The sequence below is a fragment of the Schistocerca serialis genome, chromosome 6 (genome assembly GCF_023864345.2).
Source record: "Schistocerca serialis cubense isolate TAMUIC-IGC-003099 chromosome 6, iqSchSeri2.2, whole genome shotgun sequence".
NCBI classification, from domain to species: Eukaryota; Metazoa; Arthropoda; class Insecta; order Orthoptera; family Acrididae; genus Schistocerca; species Schistocerca serialis.
In genome coordinates this window covers 254,336,009-254,356,830 of record NC_064643.1, presented here as the reverse complement: position 1 = coordinate 254,356,830, position 20,822 = coordinate 254,336,009, and positions in this window count along the sequence as shown.

The following is a 20,822-nucleotide window of genomic DNA, read 5'->3' as shown; positions in this document are numbered from 1 at the left end:
ATGCTTTCATCAAACATTTTCTTAAAGAAGTGGGTCATGTTGATAAAGTTATATCAGATAATGGATCACAGTTTCGCTCTAAAATTTGGCTTCGTACTCTACGGCGTCGTAAGATTAAACCAATTTTCATTTCACTTTTTCACCCTCAGTCTAACGCTTCAGAGAGATGGATGAAGGAAATCAATAAATTGTGTCGACTTTATTGTCATCAGAATCACAGAACATGGGATCAGTATCTTCATATTTTTCAAAACATTCTGAATGAACTCCCTAATGATTCAACTTCTTTACCGCCTATATTAATATTAAAAAATAAAGCACCGACAAATCGCATTTCTGAAATCGTTCCTTTTCCGCCTACACGGAAACTGCGGCATTCTGAAGTTGTGAACCTGGCTCTGAAAAATATTGCATCTGCGTCTGCTAGAAGAGAGAAATCAGCTAAACGTCCTGGTCGTTTAAAAACCTTGTCAGTTGGTCAAAAGGTGTTAATTAAGTCTCACCGTTTGTCGCACAAAGGAAAAGGCTTGTGTCGCAAATTTTTTCTGCTTTATAACGGTCCATATAGAGTTCGCAAAATTATTCATGACAACACTGTCGAAGTAGAAACTCTTAAATCTCGGCGCTCTAAGGGAATACATCACATATCGAACGTTAAAATTTTTGTGGAATGACATACTTTTGAGAGACTAACAGTTACATGTAAACACGCAGAGAATACAAGGATACCGCGCCGTGTTCCGGCGGCGGCACATACTCAAAGCAACAGTCAAGTCTGCGCGCCGCATAAGGCAGTCGTTGACCGCAAACAATTCCTTCCTACGTCACGCGTACCTACAGCTGATCGAGCGCTCAGTGCGAATGCACTGACAGCCGTAAACAAATACACAGTCGAATTTCTCCGATTAAATTCAGTATAAAGCTATAGTGACTTGATAAATTATGTTATTAACGTTCAGTATTTTTCAGGATACGGTTGTATAAAATATTTAAGAACTTCAGGTAAATTCTGTGTGTGTCCGACGTTAAGAGGACTTGCTATCGAGAAAATTTCAGGAAGAATGTCATTTCGAAGAAGAAAGTAATAAACTAAAAAGGTAACTATTAATTGAGTTTATTTTTCAGGTAACGTATTTCCACTTGGTACGTACTTTAGACGTAATTTGCTGCTCGCGATTACGTGATTCATACTTCGTGTTAACTGATATTGACAATGATTGATTAATGAACAGGGTTGTTAATTATGTATATTATGCATCGCTTGGCCGCACTGCTTTTTCACTGATGTCATATTTTTTTATTATGTGCCTGCTGTGCTTATTTATTTAAATTATAATTGTCACCAGATTAGTTGTGCTGATGTGGTTGTGTATGTAGGTTATACTTTGTGATGTATCTGCTTGCCCCTTCATGTTTACTTATTAAGATTACATATGAACATTTATTTGCTTATGCTGATATGATGCTAATGACCTGTTTATTATGTAAGATACATATTTGCTGCTTTGCGTATGGATTGCATATTTACGCATTTCTGTTTGTTGTCATAACTACTCTTTAATTTGGTATATAGAAATGCTGATATGCGGTGTACGAACATGGAGTTTAGGTCACACTATGGTATTAATTATAGATTGTTCGCTTGGCAGAGCCTCGTTGTAGGGATTGTGCTGCATCCACTTGTTGACACTGTTCTCTACTGGTATATTTACTCGCTATTGCATGTTTTGCTTACGCTCAGTGCTTTATATTTTTAAGATAAGAAAATGAACTGCCGTGAGTTGGAGGTTTTGTGGATGCTGTATAGATTTATGCTAATAGAAAGGAAGCTAACGACATGAATTACCAACATTAGGTTTAGACCATTGACAGTTATTACACTACATTCTTTGTGAGCAATTGAAATAGCAAGTGACACTTGACACAAGAAATACTCCACATGTTTGTTTCTGTTTTGCCATGATTCTTGAAGTGGTGTACACACTGTGAAATATTACGATTTATTCACTCAAAGTCTTACGTGATCTTTCATACTACGTACTCGCACCTACTTACTGAAAGTTATTCAAACTGAAGGCTGTTAGAGGTCATGTATGCATTTCTTTTATTTAATGACGGACAAGGTAACCAAAATGTATTTTATAATTCATAATGAGTAGATTTGGCTCAGGTGGACTACAGAGAGGTTGTGTGTGGACATTGTGTCTTTGGATTGTATGGGATGATGAATTGAAGTTTGCACTAGGATTTTGTCTGTACTTGTTCGAGGAGACTGACTAGAGGAAATAGTTGTTATGGAAGTGAAATGATATTGGCGATAAGGTTTATATGTGTTGACGTATTGAAGAGGTATTATTGAGGTATTGAAATTGTGTGAAGTTGATGATTATTGGAGTTTTGGTGGACAAGAGGTAAGGTAAATGATATTGATGATAAGGTTTATATGTATCGACGTAAGAGGTATTATTGAAGTATTAAGATTATGTGATGCTGATGATTATTGGAGTTTTGGTGGATAAGAGGTAAAGTAAGTGAGGAGGATATTTTTTTTTTTTGTTGGTTTATATGGAACAAGGAGGATGAAGATGGCAGACTAGAACACACAAGTGGAAAGAATATTGTCTACACACACACTTTGTTAAATCAATAAGCAGTATATACGTTTTTTGGAGGGAGGAAGTAATTGCATATTTTGGCACACTGACAGTTGTTCAGCAACTGTACATTTTGATTTGGCTTGGCAAACATTGGTCTTGACATGATGACTATGACGTTGACTAACTATTATTGACTGTTATACATTGCTGCCACTACTACTTGGTACACATGTCGAACATCAAATCTTTGACAGAATTGCATTTACACAGTTAACACTATTCAATTACACTGTAGTACTTAATGTGGATGAAAGATGAGTGAGTGTGTTTTGTATGTTTTCCTCTCCTAATCCCAAATAATTGGTACCGACCTATCTCCTAAATATTATTTTTCGTGTTTGTTGTGGCTTGCACTGACACCCACAAATATTATAGGTTCACTGTTATTTGTGTATTGTAATAGTTAATATGACAATTATCTGATATCATTTGTGTGTTTATTATAATTTGTATGTTTAGTGTAAGAGCATTGATGATAATTTTGTAAAAGCAATTGCGTGTGCCTTCAAACCGTTGTACGTGCTTGCAACTATTCAACATTGCTGGGTGCCACTTGGAAATGTTTAATTTCTGCTGATAAACTCTGATGAACTGTCTGATTAGTGATTGTGAATATTATGGACTGTTACGTGCACTTGTTCAACATTGCTGGGTGCCACTAATGGAACTGCTTCTACTGAAATGATGTCACTTGTTGGTGTCTGCACCTGCTCAACATTGCTGGGTGCCACTTTTGGACTGCTTCTACTGAATTTATGTCACTTGTTGGAGTCTGCACCTGCTCAACATTGCTGGGTGCCACCGATGGACTGCTTCTACTGAGATAATGTCACTTGTTGGTGTCTGCTACTGCTCAACATTGCTGGGTGCCACTGATGGACTGCTTCTACTGAGATAATGTCACTTGTTGGTGTCTGCAACTGCTCAACATTACTGGGGGCCACTGATGGACTGCTTCTACTGAAATGATGTCACTTGTTGGTGTCTGCACCTGTTCAACATTGCTGGGTGCCACAGATGGAACTGCTTCTACTGAAATGATGTCACTTGTTTGTATCTGCACCTGCTCAACATTGCTTGGTGCCACTGATGGACTGCTTTTACTGAAATGATGTCACTTGTTGGTGTCTGCACCTGCTCAACATTACTGGGTGCCACTGATGGACTGCTTCTACTGAAATGATGTCACTTGTTGGTGTCTGCACCTGTTCAACATTGCTAGGTGCCACAGATGGAACTGCTTCTACTGAAATGATGTCACTTGTTGGTATCTGCATCTGTTCAACATTGCTGGGTGCCACTGATGAATTGCTTCTACTGAAATGATATCACTTGTTGGTGTCTGCACCTGTTCAACATTGCTGGGTGCCACAGATGGAACTTCTTCTACTGAAATGATGTCACTTGTTGGTGTCTGCACCTGTTCAACATTGCTGGGTGCCACTGATGGACTGCTTCTACTGAAATGATGTCACTTGTTGCTGTCTGCACCTGTCAACAATACTGGGTGTCACTAATGGAACTGCTTCTACTGAAATGATGTCACTTGTTGGTGTCTGCACCTGCTCAACATTACTGGGTGCCATTGATTGAATAATACTTATGTAAACTATTATGTAAAATCATATGTATGCAAGCATTTGTATTCCTTACTGTATTTTGCATATTAGGTTATTGAAGGGTCACTGCAAAGCCAAAATTTATGTAGTTATGTGATATTTAATTACTAATATTATCTTTTATTTTTGTCCGTAATTTTTTCTTCTTCTTTGGACGAATTTGGTGGTATTTTCACCACCAATGCTGGCAAAAATACCATCAAATTCTGGCTCATGGAGGAGGGGCATATGAAAGGTGGCTACACTGAGCCACAGCGCCAGAGATTGCGCCAAAGAGTATTATTCCGCCGCCTCCACTGGCAGTGCTTGTCGTGAAGTCGTAGTGGTGAGTTCTTGTCCAGAAGTCGTGGTGGAGAGTGCTATTGAGATGTAGCAGTGGTGAGTCGTTGTTGAGAAGTTCCCATGGAGAGTGCTTGTTTAGAACTTGTAGTATTGTTTTGATGGGCTTGACACCAGATGTTGTTGGATTGGGGATGCTGTAATGATCAGAGTGTGCTTTTCGTCAATATATATGAAGGTAAAAAATTCCTTTTTTTTACTATTTCAATGTCTTAAACAATAATGGTCACAGGTTCAGTCAACAAAGCATCTGGCTCGTGTTCTTGTATTAGACTGTATTTCTGGTTTCTATGTGCAATTATAGTATTTCTGTTTATTTTTTTTAATTACTTCAGTATAAATGGTGTTTAAAATATCCGGTCTTATTGAGGAAGAACCGTGCGAGATGTGTACGTTGAATCACACTCCCACACACAGAACAGCGACACTTGTGCCTTGTTGTTTCGTAGCTTTCATAGTTGCTGGGGACTTAATTAATTAATTGTGTTAACGGAAATTTCGTTTCATTCTTTGTTGTTGTTCTATGCAGTCAGATTGCGTACAAATACTAGTCAGGGGCAACCGTTTACGAGACTTCGTATTCGGACAGTCAGCTGCGAAAATTAAAATTATTTGCATTATATATAATTAAGCCCCCATGCAATGTCCATATGTAGATAATATGGCGACCAGCTTTTATCAGTATGAGGTGGTAAAATTTCTACATATACAGTGACAGCAACATTCCGCAAGCCATCGTACGGAGTGTGGTGGAGGGTACTTCTTGTATCACTGTCACTTTCCCCGTTTCCTGCTGCGATCGCAGATAATGTCCTGGAAGAAACATTCATATTATGCCTTCACATGAGCTCGAAATAGTAATTTTATCTTTATGGTCTTTTTTCAATATGTATTGGTTTTCTCTACTAGGAGCCTGGTCTTTCTGAATTTGACGCACGACGTCTCTCGTGTAGCGTCTGCCACGGAGTTGTAAGATAATTCCCGCTTGCTAAAGGAATGTGTCAATGAATGGCAAAAAAAAACCTTGAACTTCTTTGGATCTTCTCCGTTTTCTGTATTAGTCATATCTATTGAAGATCGCAGACTAATGAGCAAGATTCAAGTATCCGTCGACTGAGGGCTGTGTAACATGCCTCTGTTGTGGATGGACTACGCTGAGGGTCCTCCTAATGAATCTGTCTCTTCTGCTTTACCTGCGATTTTATGTGGTCTTTCCATTTCAGTACCTTCACATTCAAATCCGCAGATTTTTAGTGGATGTGACTGCTTCCAGTGAGTATTCCGCATTTGTTTGCTCAGAGAATAATGGGTCTTTCCACCCACTTATGAGCAGTACTTTGCATTAGTTAACGCTAAGACGCTTATTCAACTGCGTTGGCAGACTCCACAAGAGAGACGTCTTGCATATCGGTGTGGTTCACTTTTAAAATTCCAAAAGCGTGCGCTCGCAGAAGAGTCGTTCATTCATTCTATGCACGCCTTGTGAAAAGACCATGGACGTAAATTTAAATTCAATCTCAGACGGAAGCTTACCATTCACGACTAGAACAGGAAAACTGGGAAGTAACAGGGGCCCAAAGCGGCTCTGCCACACACCATAAGGTGGGCTGCGGAAGGTGTTGGACAACTGGCAATCCCTGCGCCAATCGTCGATCCCCGGTATTGTCCTTCTGTATATCGCTACAAATTTGTGGAGCTCCATTTTCGTAGCGATTCGCTTGACACGGTCGTTGGCGATGAGATAAAGCTGAGAAGGCCTGTCTGTGCACCGTCTGCTTTCCTCTGTAGGCAGCCGCTGTAAGAAGTGAAGAGAGTTTGCAAAATGCTTTCTAGGGAGCAAACATGCCCCACAGACGAGTACGAACTCACGCTGAACAGCTTCAGCCATTGGAACGGGGACACATTGTGGCTGGAAGAAGCTGCAAATGTTGGGAGCCATGTATCGGCGGTGAGTCGCTGCTCCGAGTAGTGGTCTGTGGAACATTGTTACACCTGGACACCAGGTTTTGGACATCCACGCGGTACAGGCCCACGTCAAGATCGAAGAAACTTTCAGGGCTGAAATCGGGACACTTGTTACACCTGTTGTGTTACCAGGGCCCGTAGGGAACCCGCCTGCTCGCGGTAGGACGAAGATCACGTGTGCCTCTGCCCACGTTGCCACTGACACCAGGCCACCTAGCGTGGCTAGTTTGGTGTCGTGAAACAGTCGACTCGAGAATAGAATGCCGCTTTGTTGTCGTCAGTGATGAGAGTAGGCTCTACTCGTATGCGACTGACGGAAGTATATGTGGTTAGCCATGAATTCTTTTTATTTATGCCTCAAGTTCCGTATGAACAAATTGAGGAGCAAATCTCCAAGGTCAGAACGTGTCAGTACATGAAATCACAACATAAAAGAAATAACGGATAACAATAAAATTTTTGTGATTCCGAAGTAAGTCAGTCTATAAGTTTAAGTAAGATCAATCAACAATACAACAGGAATCAGCTTAATTTTTCAAGGAACTCCTCGACAGAATGGGAGTGGCCCATGAGGAAACTCCTCAGTTTCGATTTAAAAGCGCGTGGATTACTGCTAAGATTTCGAGTGGCAGCTTATTGAAAATGGATGCAGCAGTATACTGCACACCTTTCTGCACAAGAGTTAACGAAGTCAGATCCAGATGCAGGTTTGATTTCAAATGGTTCAAATGGCTCTGAGCTATGGGACTAACGACTGAGGTAATCAGTCCCCTAGAACTTAGAACTATTTAAACGTAACTAACCTAAGGACATAACACACATCCATGCCCGAGGCAGGATTCGAACCTGCGACCGTAGTGGTCGCGCGGTTCCAGACTGAAGCGCCTAGAACCGCTCGGCCACACCGGCCGGCGAGATTTGATTTCTGCCGAGTATTAACTGAGTGAAAGCTGCTTATTCTTGGGAAGAAGCTAATATTGTTAACAAGAAATGATGGTAAGGAATATTGTATATTGACAGGCTAATGTCAAAATTCTTAGACTCTTGAACTTACACCACTTATTGCCAGAACCGCCCGTTTCTGAACCAAAAATATACTTTTAGAATGGGAAGAGCTACCCCAAAATGTAATATCATACGAGATAAGCACAAGAAAATAAGCAAAATAGACTAATTTTCTTGTCGAACGATCACCCACTTCAGCTACCATTTGAATAATAAAAATGTCAGCATTAACTCTTTGAACAAGATCCTGAATGTGGGCTTTCCACGGCAGTTCAGTATCAATCTGAACACCTGTCCAGTTTCACTAATCATACACCCATTCTGTGAACTTAAAACGTCAGGTTTTGTTGAATTTTGTGTTAGAAACTGTAAAAACTGAGTCTTACTGTGATTTAGCGTTAGTTTATTTTCTACGGGCCATGAACTTAGGTCATGAACTGCACTATTGGAAACTTGGCCTTTACTAACAAGCTCGTGTCATCAGCAAACAAAAATATTTTAGAATTACCTATAATACTAGAGGGCATATAATTTATATAAATAAGGAACATGAGTGGCCCCAACATTGATCCCTGGGGCATCCCCCAACTGATTGTACCCCACTCACACCCCACATCACAGCCATTCTCAACATTGCGAATAATGACGTTTTGTTGTCTGTTGCTAAAGTAAGAGGTGAACCAACTGAGAGCTACTCCCCGTATTCTGTAATGGTCCAACTTCTGAAGCAATATTTTGTGATCAACACAATCAAACGCCTTAGTTAAATACACTCCTGGAAATGGAAAAAAGAACACATTGACACCGGTGTGTCATACCCACCATACTTGCTCCGGACACTGCGAGAGAGCTGTACAAGCAATGATCACACGCACGGCACAGCGGACACACCAGGAACCGCGGTGTTGGCCGTCGAATGGCGCTAGCTGCGCAGCATTTGTGCACCGCCGCCGTCAGTGTCAGCCAGTTTGCCGTGGCATACGGAGCTCCATCTCAGTCTTTAACACTGGTAGCATGCTGCGACAGCGTGGGCGTGAACCGTATGTGCAGTTGACGGACTTTGAGCGAGGGCGTATAGTGGGCATGCGGGAGGCCGGGTGGACGTACCGCCGAATTGCTCAACACGTGGGGCGTGAGGTCTCCACAGTACATCGATGTTGTCGCCAGTGGCCGGCGGAAGGTGCACGTGCCCGTCGACCTGGGACCGGACCGCAGCGACGCACGGATGCACGCCAAGACCGTAGGATCCTACGCAGTGCCGTAGGGGACCGCACCGCCACTTCCCAACAAATTAGGGGCACTGTTGCTCCTGGGGTATCGGCGAGGACCATTCGCAACCGTCTCCATGAAGCTGGGCTACAGTCCCGCACACCGTTAGGCCGTCTTCCGCTCACGCCCCAACATCGTGCAGCCCGCCTCCAGTGGTGTCGCGACAGGCGTGAATGGAGGGACGAATGGAGACGTGTCGTCTTCAGCGATGAGAGTCGCTTCTGCCTTGGTGCCAATGATTGTCGTATGCGTGTTTGGCGCCGTGCAGGTGAGCGCCACAATCAGGACTGCATACGACCGAGGCACACAGGGCCAACACCCGGCATCATGGTGTGGGGAGCGATCTCCTACACTGGCCATACACCACTGGTGATCGTCGAGGGGACACTGAATAGTGCACGGTACATCCAAACCGTCATCGAACCCATCGTTCTACCATTCCTAGACCGGCAAGGGAACTTGCTGTTCCAACAGGACAATGCACGTCCGCATGTATCCCGTGCCACCCAACGTGCTCAAGAAGGTGTAAGTCAACTACCCTGGCCAGCAAGATCTCCGGATCTGTCCCCCATTGAGCATGTTTGGGACTGGATGAAGCGTCGTCTCACGCGGTCTGCACGTCCAGCACGAACGCTGGTCCAACTGAGGCGCCAGGTGGAAATGGCATGGCAAGCCGTTCCACAGGACTACATCCAGCATCTCTACGATCGTCTCCATGGGAGAATAGCAGCCTGCATTGCTGCGAAAGGTGGATATACACTGTACTAGTGCCGACATTGTGCATGCTCTGTTGCCTGTGTCTATGTACCTGTGGTTCTGTCAGTGTGATCATGTGATGTATCTGACCCCAGGAAAGTGTCAATAAAGTTTCCCCTTCTTGGGACAATGAATTCACGGTATTCTTATTTCAATTTCCAGGAGTGTAAAAAAAATATGCCTATCGTTCGAAACCTTTTGTTTAACCCATCCAGTACCCACAGAGAAAAGAGAATATAGCATTTTCAGTTGTTAAACGACTTCTCTAAAACGGAGCTGTACATTTTATAGCAAATCAGGAGTGCATTCGCCCACGGCAGGCTGCACGGTGTTGGGGAGCCATTAGTTACAACTCGTACCCCACCAGGTACAATTAGGGTCAGATGTACACAAATATCATAACGTAAGACCGCTCAACCTTTGCCTCGGGTTGGGTCCTTACTACCGTTTCATGTCCAATTTATCGCTCTCTTGTTCGATTTTAGGAAAAATTGAAATGAACATGTGGCATCATTGGCCGGGAGGCCCTATCGGGAAGTTCGGTCGCCAAGTGCAAGTCTTCTTTCATTCGACGCCACAAGGGGCGACCTGCGCGCCGGTGATTAGGATGGAATGATGATGAGGACAACACAATGCCCAGTCCAAGAGCGGAGAAAATCTCCGGGTATCGAACCCGGGCCCGTTTGCATGGGAGGCAAACACGTTACAAGCTAGCTAAGCAGAAAGACGGTTTTAGGAAACCAAATGAAGAACACGTTTGGCGGCACCGGCTCCGGTGGGCCGCTTGCATTTGCGCGCGCAACGAATGGCTAACTGATAGTGGTGAGTGCGTTACTTCATTGCAAATTAACTCATAAACGTGGCAACGGATCCGATTTTTTTCTAAACAATTATTTCTCACCACAGCCTACCCTGCAACACTCTCACAAGCTTTTCAGGCTGTTTCTGACCACCCTGTATTTTTTACTGTATGTGATACAGCTGCAGAAATGGAGAAAGATCCCGAATTTGTGACCTTTGAACTACGCGTTCCAGAAAATGTCGCCGCGAAATATGCTTCTCAGTAAGCAGTTTCACGCCGTGGTATAACCTGAAAATAAATTTAAAATTCTAAACGGCAAAATAAAAAGGACTGCTTCCGTTTTAATCCTCGGGGTTGGTATATTAATGAGACTGCAACGATACTTGAAAGACTCTTACCGCAGATTTCTAGGTGAGCAAAACCTCTGTAGGCCTACTGTCACCAGTTTTCGAAGACCAAAAATCTTCATCAAGAACTTTTTGTAAGTCCATGATAATGATAATTAGATGGGTAATTCGTAAAACGAATTTGTTTTAATGACTGTAGTGAACGAATGACCAAACAGGAGAGAAAGTTTAGAAAGAGTGCAAATAAGTTCAGATATATGCCTTAGCCCTCTTGCAGCAGGTTCCAATGTTTCCCTTGGCGCGGACTTCGGCTTCAATAATAACGATCACTATGTTATGTTCACACTGGAGAGGGATGGAAGATACGAATCACTGTTCTGTCGTTGAAGAAAATCCAGTATTCGCCTGGGTTGAGTTCGGGGAACTATAGATAACGTAAACGAGACTTTCTGGGGAGAGGGTGTGTGTATCTTGGGGGAGGGGGGGGGGTGGAGGGGTGGAAGGGATCTGTGATTCCGGTAGTCTGGATTGCGAATTCAGTTCCTTAATCAAAGCGACACGTCGCTTGATCTCTTAACAGTTCAATTCACTGTATTTTACTCATGAAATGTTCACGGCTTCTGTATTAGCTTGCTCTACCGGAGCAAAGCCCACTCGGGAGTGGGACGCAAGTGCCTAATTTCTACACTGAATAACTCAAACACACACACACACACACACACACACACACACGCACACACAAATATGTGCGCGCGGGCGCGCACTTCTCTCGACTTGCATTTCAGTTTCACCGTTCCTCCTTAGGCGCGAGGGGACATGAACGATTTAACATGCTCGGCTTGGACGAAATTACCTAAACAGGAAAATTATTGTGATTAAGCACACACACACACACATTCGTAGTACGAAGCAGAGAATTACGCTACCGTGGCAACAGTTGGGCCTGCCTACCCGGAAAAAGCCACGCCACTGGAGCGGAGTGTAGAAACTGGGACACGGGAGCAAGTCTCTTCAGAAGTTCAGTCGTAACGTAGCGGCGAGACACACACACATCGGGCCCGCGCGCAATGAAGAGACTGTACCTCGCCGCAGCCAGTAACTCCGCAGATGCGAGGAATAGAGTTACCGTCTTCGCCGCGAAATGTTCGGCTCCGTGTTTCTTTCTTTCTTCTCGCGGCGATGGGCGTTCAATGAAGCGTGTTTCTCCGGCTCGGAGTGTAGACGCCGGTAATGGACTGGGGGCGGAAGGGGAGTCTGTAAACCGAGGCGTAGCGGCTCTGGACTGGGATAGCGCCGGGGCGGCATTTGCCTTGCAGAGGCGCAGCGCAGCTCAGGAACTGCGAACTGAGTCACGGCAGTCGCTTCCTTCCTTCCTCGCTGCCTGCGGCTGTCTGCTGCCGCCATTGTGGAGAGCAGAGTTGTTGCCCCGCGGGCGAGACGGCGCGCCGGCGGACGCCCGCACCACCAGCTGGTCGACAAACACTGTCGCCGGCGGTTCCGCCTCGCTGGCCGTCGAGGCCCCAGGCACCTCTCGTTAGCCCACAGCTCATTAACAACCACATAAAATATTTACAGAAACTTTACTAAATATGGCCTTAATACGAAAGCCAATAACTGGGTAGCCAAAACAGCAACAACGATTTATTGACAAGATAACGCTTCGTCAGGACGAGGGACGATCAATAAGTAACGCAACAGTTTTTTCTGAAAGAGGCTGGTTTTACTCAGAATTCCAATACACCACATTATTACCCACTCTTTTGGCTACAAAACCCTATTTTGCAACATAATCTCCACCTGCCTCACGCCACCTTTCAGTGAGGACCCGTATGCCCACATAGCACCACTCTGCTGGTCAACATTGTAGCCCCTGCTGCATAAATAAGCTCCGTGTCATCCACGTACTGCTTCCCGCAGAGTGTCCTTCATTGGGCCAAAGAGTTGGAGGTCGGAAGCTGCGAGATCCGGGCTGTAGAAATAACAGTTGAAAAGCGTCAAAGCTTTTCATGTTTATAATTAAAGGAGATAATTGCTATTGAAATTAGTCATTAGTTTATTGCAATATATGAAGTGTGATGGAGGTGACTTATTGTGTCATTAAGCATTGGTAAAGAGCTATGATTCTTCTCTTTGCAAACTTGGTACACTTTGTGCATAAAAGGAATTCTTCTGATGCGTCCCTAGCTGGGTAGCCCGGCGACCAGGTGGACACAGGTAGTGCGCCCACGGGCGATCGGCGGTCGCCCGCCTATGTCGGCACGCTTCACAGAGGGCAGGCCCCCAGAGGATTAGCAACAGGTGAAGACGCTGCATACATCAACACGCTGCCAAGGGAAGCCGTGGACATTCGCACGTGTGCCCGAGGCAGCGGAAACTACAAACTTAGAGCGAAAACAGTTTTGGCACGATTCTAGGTAACGTGGACAGAGCGGCGAGTTGAACAGCACCACTTGGGTGTCCAAGAATCTCAAGTGGCCCGGGTAATTTTGGCCGTTTCCCGCGAGCAGAACACCTGGGAACGTAGGGGCAATATTCAAAGGGAGAAGTCTTGGTTTATTGGTATACTGCGTCTCACACAATGTATCGCTCTCTTTTGCTCGCGGAATGCGACGGCAAGGAGGGAGAAAAATTTGAAAGAGACTTCTTCATTGGCAAGAATCTAATGTTCACTTTGAAAAATAGTACGAGCTACGTAATTTGCGGAAGGTCGGAGACAAGATGCTGGAGGGGAGCGGCTCTCTCTCTCTCTCCAGGTGCGAGGAGCGCACTAGTTTTGGGGCATTCCGAATATTGCTTCTGAGGAGGCAGGAGTTCACTCTTGACTGCTTCCGGTAAGTCGCAAGGATTCTCTTATCGCCTGTCATGAGACAATGCATTTTGCATTCGTCGTAAACGGCGTAGAGAGCAAAGTTTGTTTGATCCAAGTAGGCGAGCTTCACTCACTGTGCGCGTCATCAAGAACTCAGGATCACATTTTGATTTTCTACATGTTCAATGACGGTAGTACTGTTAGAACAGTTTTGAGCTTTGTTTAATGCAGTTTCACGTAGGTTTGCACTTGCAGATGGACGCATACCGTCGTCCAGTAATGGTAACTTCCACCAGCAGGTTTTGGTCACTATTTTCAGCGTAGGGCATGTTAGACACTATCAACTACGATGCCGGCAGAGTCTTGATGCAGCCGCACGCAATCAGCCGACTCCACCGCCATGCCGACCACGCTATGAACATGGTAATACATAAAACGCCCGCTTTCCTAGCTACATATTCTTCTTTCGCCTTCTTCAATTTCTTTGCAATGTGTTACATGCTCATAAAGACGCAAGGCACAGTATTCACCGTTTTCCCGCTAACAGAGTCATTTGTTCAGTTGTTTTTTTTTTTTTGTTCCTTTCTCATTTATTACACCAGGTCAACCCGTCTGGTGTAATTTATCTATATGTTAAATTAGAATGAAGTCATACAATGCTCATGTTAAAAGGCAAATACCAGGGCAGGCACCTTATATAATTCATTTGTTGTGAGCTCTTGGTGTCAATTCAATTCTATTTGTTGTTTTTGTATACTTTCTACAGTATCTGGCGACCCAATTTTTTTTATTTTCGTTTATCATTATTTGAATAATTTGTGAGTGAATGTTTAATGAATTTGATAAAATTTCAATAATTATTGCATATGCAGTTTAATACAGTTTTACTGAATAAACCACTTATATCTTGAACAGCACTCCTTGCATTTCATTTATAGAATCTAAATGAAATCCACACCTCTTTCTCCCTCCCACACGAGGTATCTTGCACAGTCCTGTGAAGTTTTGTGAGTACTACTAACATAGATGTCCAATCGTGCAGCATGGTGTTTGGTTGTGATCCGCCGATCACCTCGAATGAGAGTGTCCACACGTTCCATCATTGCAGCAGTCACAGCTGCGTGTTGCCGATAGAGAGATCGGACATGTTGCCATGATGACAGACGTCTCGCCGTGCCAGGTATCGGTACATATCCTACAAGCACCCATGAATAGCTGCGATGCTCTGGTTTTTCGCTGAAAGAAACTCAATTACTGTCTTTAGTTTGACAGTGACACTGAACCTTGTTTTCCAAATTCTGAGTTCTGATCTGAGGATAGTTTTGGATCAAACCCGCATCCAAATGGTGATCTTTTCTCTCGATCATTAATTAGTTTTTCTAATGGGCAAAATAACGTGATAAATAAAGACATACATTAAACGATATAGACGGTCTTATTCGCAGAATATTGACAGTGGTCACCGACTTATACGGAAAATTTATTTCGTTCCATTAACATGTTCTTGTTCTAGTCTTCAGTCCAAAATCTAAGTCTATTCAGCTGAGCGTGCCATCCTGTACAAGTCTCTTCATTTTTGCACAGCTGCCACAATGTGCATATTGTGTTCAGGTTTTGATGGCCGTCTACCATTTTTACCCCTACATACTTCCTGTCACTGTATCTCTTCACCAGTTATCTGATTCATACCCTCTAATCCTCAGCATTCTTTTTAAAGCGCTGCTTTTATTTCTACCGTTATCATTATTATTACTGCCAGTGTGATGAATTATCATCTGGCGGAGAATTAGAGAGATAATATGCTGTTGCTAAGGTCGCACAAAAGTTTTTTTACGTAAACGTCTTGGAGAAGATTTACGCTTGATTCTACCATAGGTTGCATAAAAGTTATCGTTACGAGAGGTAAATGTGAACTTTGCTAGTGTAATTTAATTCATCTCTTTTGTAGATGAACTGGCGAAAGTACAAGAGCAGTGTATTGTTTATTTGAACAATAGTATGAACTGTTTCTGTTTCTACCTATGTGCAATGCTCAGAACCGTAATTACTATTTTTTGAGATGTCATTTATTCTGGGGATGTAATAACTTTAGTTGGAAACCATTAACTGTGACTGTTAAGGATTTTTGTATAATTATTCTTGGATCACAATAAAAACAAAGATATTGTTATATTATCTCGTGAGACCACAGACGCTGCTGGTTTGATTATTTTATTCAGCACAATCGCCAATGAAGAAGGTTGTTTGACATGTCAAAATTGAGAACTGAAGAGAATGTTATTGTCGTTTCTTTGTGAGTGAGAAGTTATAAGCTAGAAGCCCCTACTTCTGAAACTGAAGTGTCTGTTATGACTGTGTTTGTGCCTACTACGGATTCTGTCGCGAAGTGTGCTATGTTTCTTTACTAAATCGCTGCAACTTGAGCGAGTAATATTACGGTTCCACTGACCATTTCCTTCAGTTCACATTGCGTTAGTCTTGTATTCCTATGTTGGCATCAGTTCAACAGGTAGGAACTCAACATACGTCGCTCATGTTGCTCATGCGACTTCTATACCCAAGGCTTCTTCCATACTAGTTATACATTGATTCTGTGCGATATTATTCCTAGACATGAAGCGAGTATATATACATAACCTTCTGTTTTGTTGATAATTCTCTAGTCAGCGTTGTGGATTGTATAGGCGCAATGCGTTTATCATACAGCAGGTATGTGACGATTTTAGGATCAAAATCATTTCGTTCTGCGACACATTTTAAGATTTTTATTTTCTTTTGCATCGTGTCGCGCTCCAAAGGCAGGCTCCTTAATAGAAGAATCATAATATGAAAATATGGGTATTTTTGCGATTTTGGATGACGGAAAGAAGCGTTAATGATGTGTATTGAGTTCGGTTCCCTATAAATCTGGAATCTGTGTGCATAACTGATGTTTCTATGGTCAAATACAAGTAGTACGTCGCTTTGTTATTTTCTAATTCTATTGTGAACTTTGTTTTGGGGTGCAGATTCTTGCGAGCTGAATGTGTTAGATGAATGTCTTCAGTATTTCGACCAATTACCATCAGCGTGTCATCAACATACCTCTAGTAATATAACATTTTGGAGATAATATTGTCTGTGGTTAGGAAACCGCAGTGCGGTATTATTTGCTATATTACAGTGAGACTTTTTTTATTGCTTTTCGTTATCAGGTTAGGTTGATCTGCTCGAGTAACGACATAGTGGACGGTCAGGGACTTTCCAGCGAAATACCAGACGAAAAGGTAATGGTGCAAAGCCAGTTCCAGTTGGGACTGGTTTTCGGTTCCAGCATTTAGACTTACAGCCGGGTGAAAACTCCAGCAAAACTCACTCATAACCGTGGAATGGTTACTGTTTTTAACTTCTTTTATTTTTCTCGGAGAAACAATATGACAGTGTAGTGTGTGTATAGTGTATTTGTTTATACGTACAGACAGTCCAATCGATGACTAACCCAAAGTTGGCATTGTACATTTAGTTGTGTTTTCCCGCTACCTACCGCTAGATACGTTAAGAATTCGGGCATATTATTTAGCGTCTGCGAGAGACGTACTGCATTATAATGGGCTACGAAATAACTTCGTTTTTAAAAAGGAAACTAGATGAATAATTATGATCATTTATCTATCTCGTCAAAAGTGGACAAACACCCACGCTGTAAGTATGTCTGCACCGAATGCTAGAAACAAGAATAAAATAAATTCATTGTGGGCTGTTTTACCATGGCCTCACATAATATCTAGTGTCCTGAAAGAAGGAAATGCGTAAAATTTTTTTCACTGCTTTGACCAATCCACTTTCCTACTATCCTGAAAATATTACAATAATAACTATGTGGTCAGCAAAAATTTGTTAATACTTAGGCAAGACAAAAGCGTTTTGTGGTTTCCGTTACCACATTATTACAGAAACATCGCACTTCCGACCTCTAGCCAGTTCATGCATTAATATACCTGCTGTTCAGCGACTCTCAATGGGAACTAGAGAAAAGTAGGTGAATATTTCTCTGCCATCCCATATACAACAAATAGCTGTCTCTTGCTGAAAATTTGCCACCAGTTTCACACCGGGTTGTTACAGGCAATCTTCATTATTCTCTTGAACTATGCGTACTTTTCGCTTCCAGTTTCGGCTTTGGTGGATTTTGTGCGCTCCCGGCGTACTTTATTTCAATATCACATAAATTTGCTAACGTAGAATAATTTAGAATAACATATGTTCCTCAAGTAACTAGTACGTACAAAAATTAAAAAACAAATGTACCTTCTGGTGCTGCACACACATTATTCTCTACTTGTACCTCTATGCCAGATGCAAATTCCCGTTTTTAAGTACCTTATCAAAATGTACTACCGCGCGGGGTAGCCGAGCGGTCTTAGGCACCTTGCTGCGGTTCGTGGGGCTCCCCTCATCGGAGGTTCGAGTCCTCCCTCCGGCATGAGTGTGTGTGTGTGTTGTCCTTGCCGTAAACTAATTTAAGTTTGATCAAAGTAGTGTGTGAGCCTAGGGACCGATGACCTCAGCAGTTTGGTCTCATAGGAACTTACCACACATTTCCAAAATGCACCCTAACAATCTATAATACGGCATTTCGCATGCTAATCCTTTCTTAATGTAACTATCTATTTAATACAGCCAGTTTTCAAACAGTATTCACAAACAAAATACGACATTCCGGAGATCAAAATAAAACAAAACCTGCCAAAACATTTCCTACGAACCGTTTGAGGTATTATTTTCTGTTTTCACCTAGATGAATCATAAGCAATTCCTCTCAAACGACGGGCAGTCTCTTTCATAAATATATTATTATTTACAGCAGGTATCAGCCTTATCAAATGGAAACGCAGTGATTTCTGCTGCTAGTATATTGAGTGCACTACTGTTCGTAAAGAATGAAAGACCCCGAAGCAGTGATCTGCAACACTCGACGATAAGATGACACGTAGAACAGCGGAACCGTAATAGGTGACTGAAATGGTAGAGAGGTGGCGTGCACGTATGCCTAATAGCGTCCTCTTTTGTGTGACTGGACAGGTCAGTCTTACGCAGTGCTCAGTCGGTGCGGAGCCGTCATACCAACTGTCACTTAGCCTCGGCGACATCACAGGGTAGAATATCGGCATATGAGTGCGTTCGAACGGGACAGAATGATTGGTCTCCGGGAGGTGGATCTGCCGTTTCGTGACATTGTGGCCCATATAGGGCACACTGTTTAAACAGTGAGGCATATGTGGAACCAGTGGAAAGAAGAGAACGTACACCGGGTATCACGGTATAAGTGTATATGTATGTGTGCTTGTGTGTGGCCACTTATCACAGGATAATTATATATTTTTATTATTATTATTATATATTTTGTTTTTATAATTATATTTCATGATTTTGGTTGGGGTGACTTTAAATACTGTGGACTAGCATAAGACTTTTAATTAACTTATACCGCAATAACACTCGTACGGACATCGGCTGCCCCGAAGTACGATTTAATATTTCTTGAACACAACGCGCGACTCACAGCCTTCTAATAAATAATTTATTAATAGTATATAAATAGTTTATTAATATGGGTCTCATTCGTTATTTATGTACCAGACTACACAAATTAACTGAGATATTGCGGAATGTAATGATTTTCAGTATTTATTGTTCATTATTTGCAAGGCAAAACCGGAGAGAATCTCATCTGCCGTTAGCCGGCCAAAATGAAACATACTGAACTCATTCAGTATTCTAAATATTAATAAACGAAATCTATTTTAACTCTGTTGACTCTGAGACTATGGTAAGATCAAGGTACAGAAACCTCTCACATTTACATTTAATATTATGACATGAAATTGTAATTAAATAATACAGGCGGCGTAATGGCCGACTGAATCCTGCTAGGGGAGATGAACTCCCTGCACTACGAAGTTCTGTAAAAATTTTGTTAATTATAATTAATGGTTGCGATCATGAGAGGTGACAACTAAGTCAATGATACACACATTCCAATAACAATTTCTATTACATTTTTCAGAAATACAGATAAAACTTACGTTAATTATCAAACAGCACTACAATGGCGGCCTACCGCTAGACGAAACAAAAACAGGAGAGGTAGTTCAATCAAAGCATTGTCTCTGATCTTCATGGTGTATGTTACACAGAGATTATACAAAAAACTGTGTTTTCTTAATTGCATCGATATTTGTGTTTTGATAATAATAACTTACGTTCTTTACTATTTGTTATAAATCGTGCAGACGTATTTAGTCTTGAAATAATTTATAATTCACAAGTCACACTACAAAAACTTCCTATTCCTTTCTCCAAATGTCCATTTATGTGACGTACCGTCACACGGGCCGACAGGGTACTGGACGACTCAATGTGAGCACAACGAGTGATGATCGCCATTTTTCCGTTTGGCCGTAACGGACAGAACAAGTTCTTCCACTATGTTGGCGCAACGTGGGATTACTGCAACCGGTGTGAACATGCCTTCGTTAGCGATTCGGCGCATCTTCTGGGGGCTGTACTGGGAGAATGCATACCGTTGCGTCGGATTCCACTGTCGTGGTGAGTGGCAAAATGCAGTGTTTTCGGACGAATGCCGCCTTAACTTGATCTACAGTCATGGCTGTATGCGCCTTCAACGCCGCCGGCATAGTGGACAAACGGCAAAAGAAATGGTTTGGGGCGCCATTGCCTATAACTCGCGATTTCACCTCCCACGTCTTTAGGGCAATATTAAGGAGGTTTTACAGCCCGAGTTGCTGCCCCTGCAGGCCGTTCCACGTGCCATATTTCGGCAGGACAACGCCCGGTAGCATGCGGCGAGGAATGTGCAAAACTTCTTCGAAAAACGACAGGTACCACTGCTTCCCTGGCCTGCCCATTCGCCTGACTGGTTACCCATTAAACATATCTGGAATATGGTTGGTAGGTCGATCGGTCGGTTCAAATCCTCTTGCAGCCACAGCTGATGCTTTGTGGAAACGGCTACAAACCGCGTGTCACTGTATTCTCAAGCAGCATATTCAGACGCTCTTTAATTCCATGCCACGACGTCTAGCGGCTCTGATTGCAGTACGTGGTGGCGCTACTGCACCCTGAATTTCCATAGTCACAGTGCATCTATTGGTCTGTAATGCTAGTCATTTGTGTAGTGTTAAGTCCTTCACTTTTTCCAAACAAGGTCTTATTCTTCAAAATCCGATTGCTAGTTTCGTAGTAATTACAGTA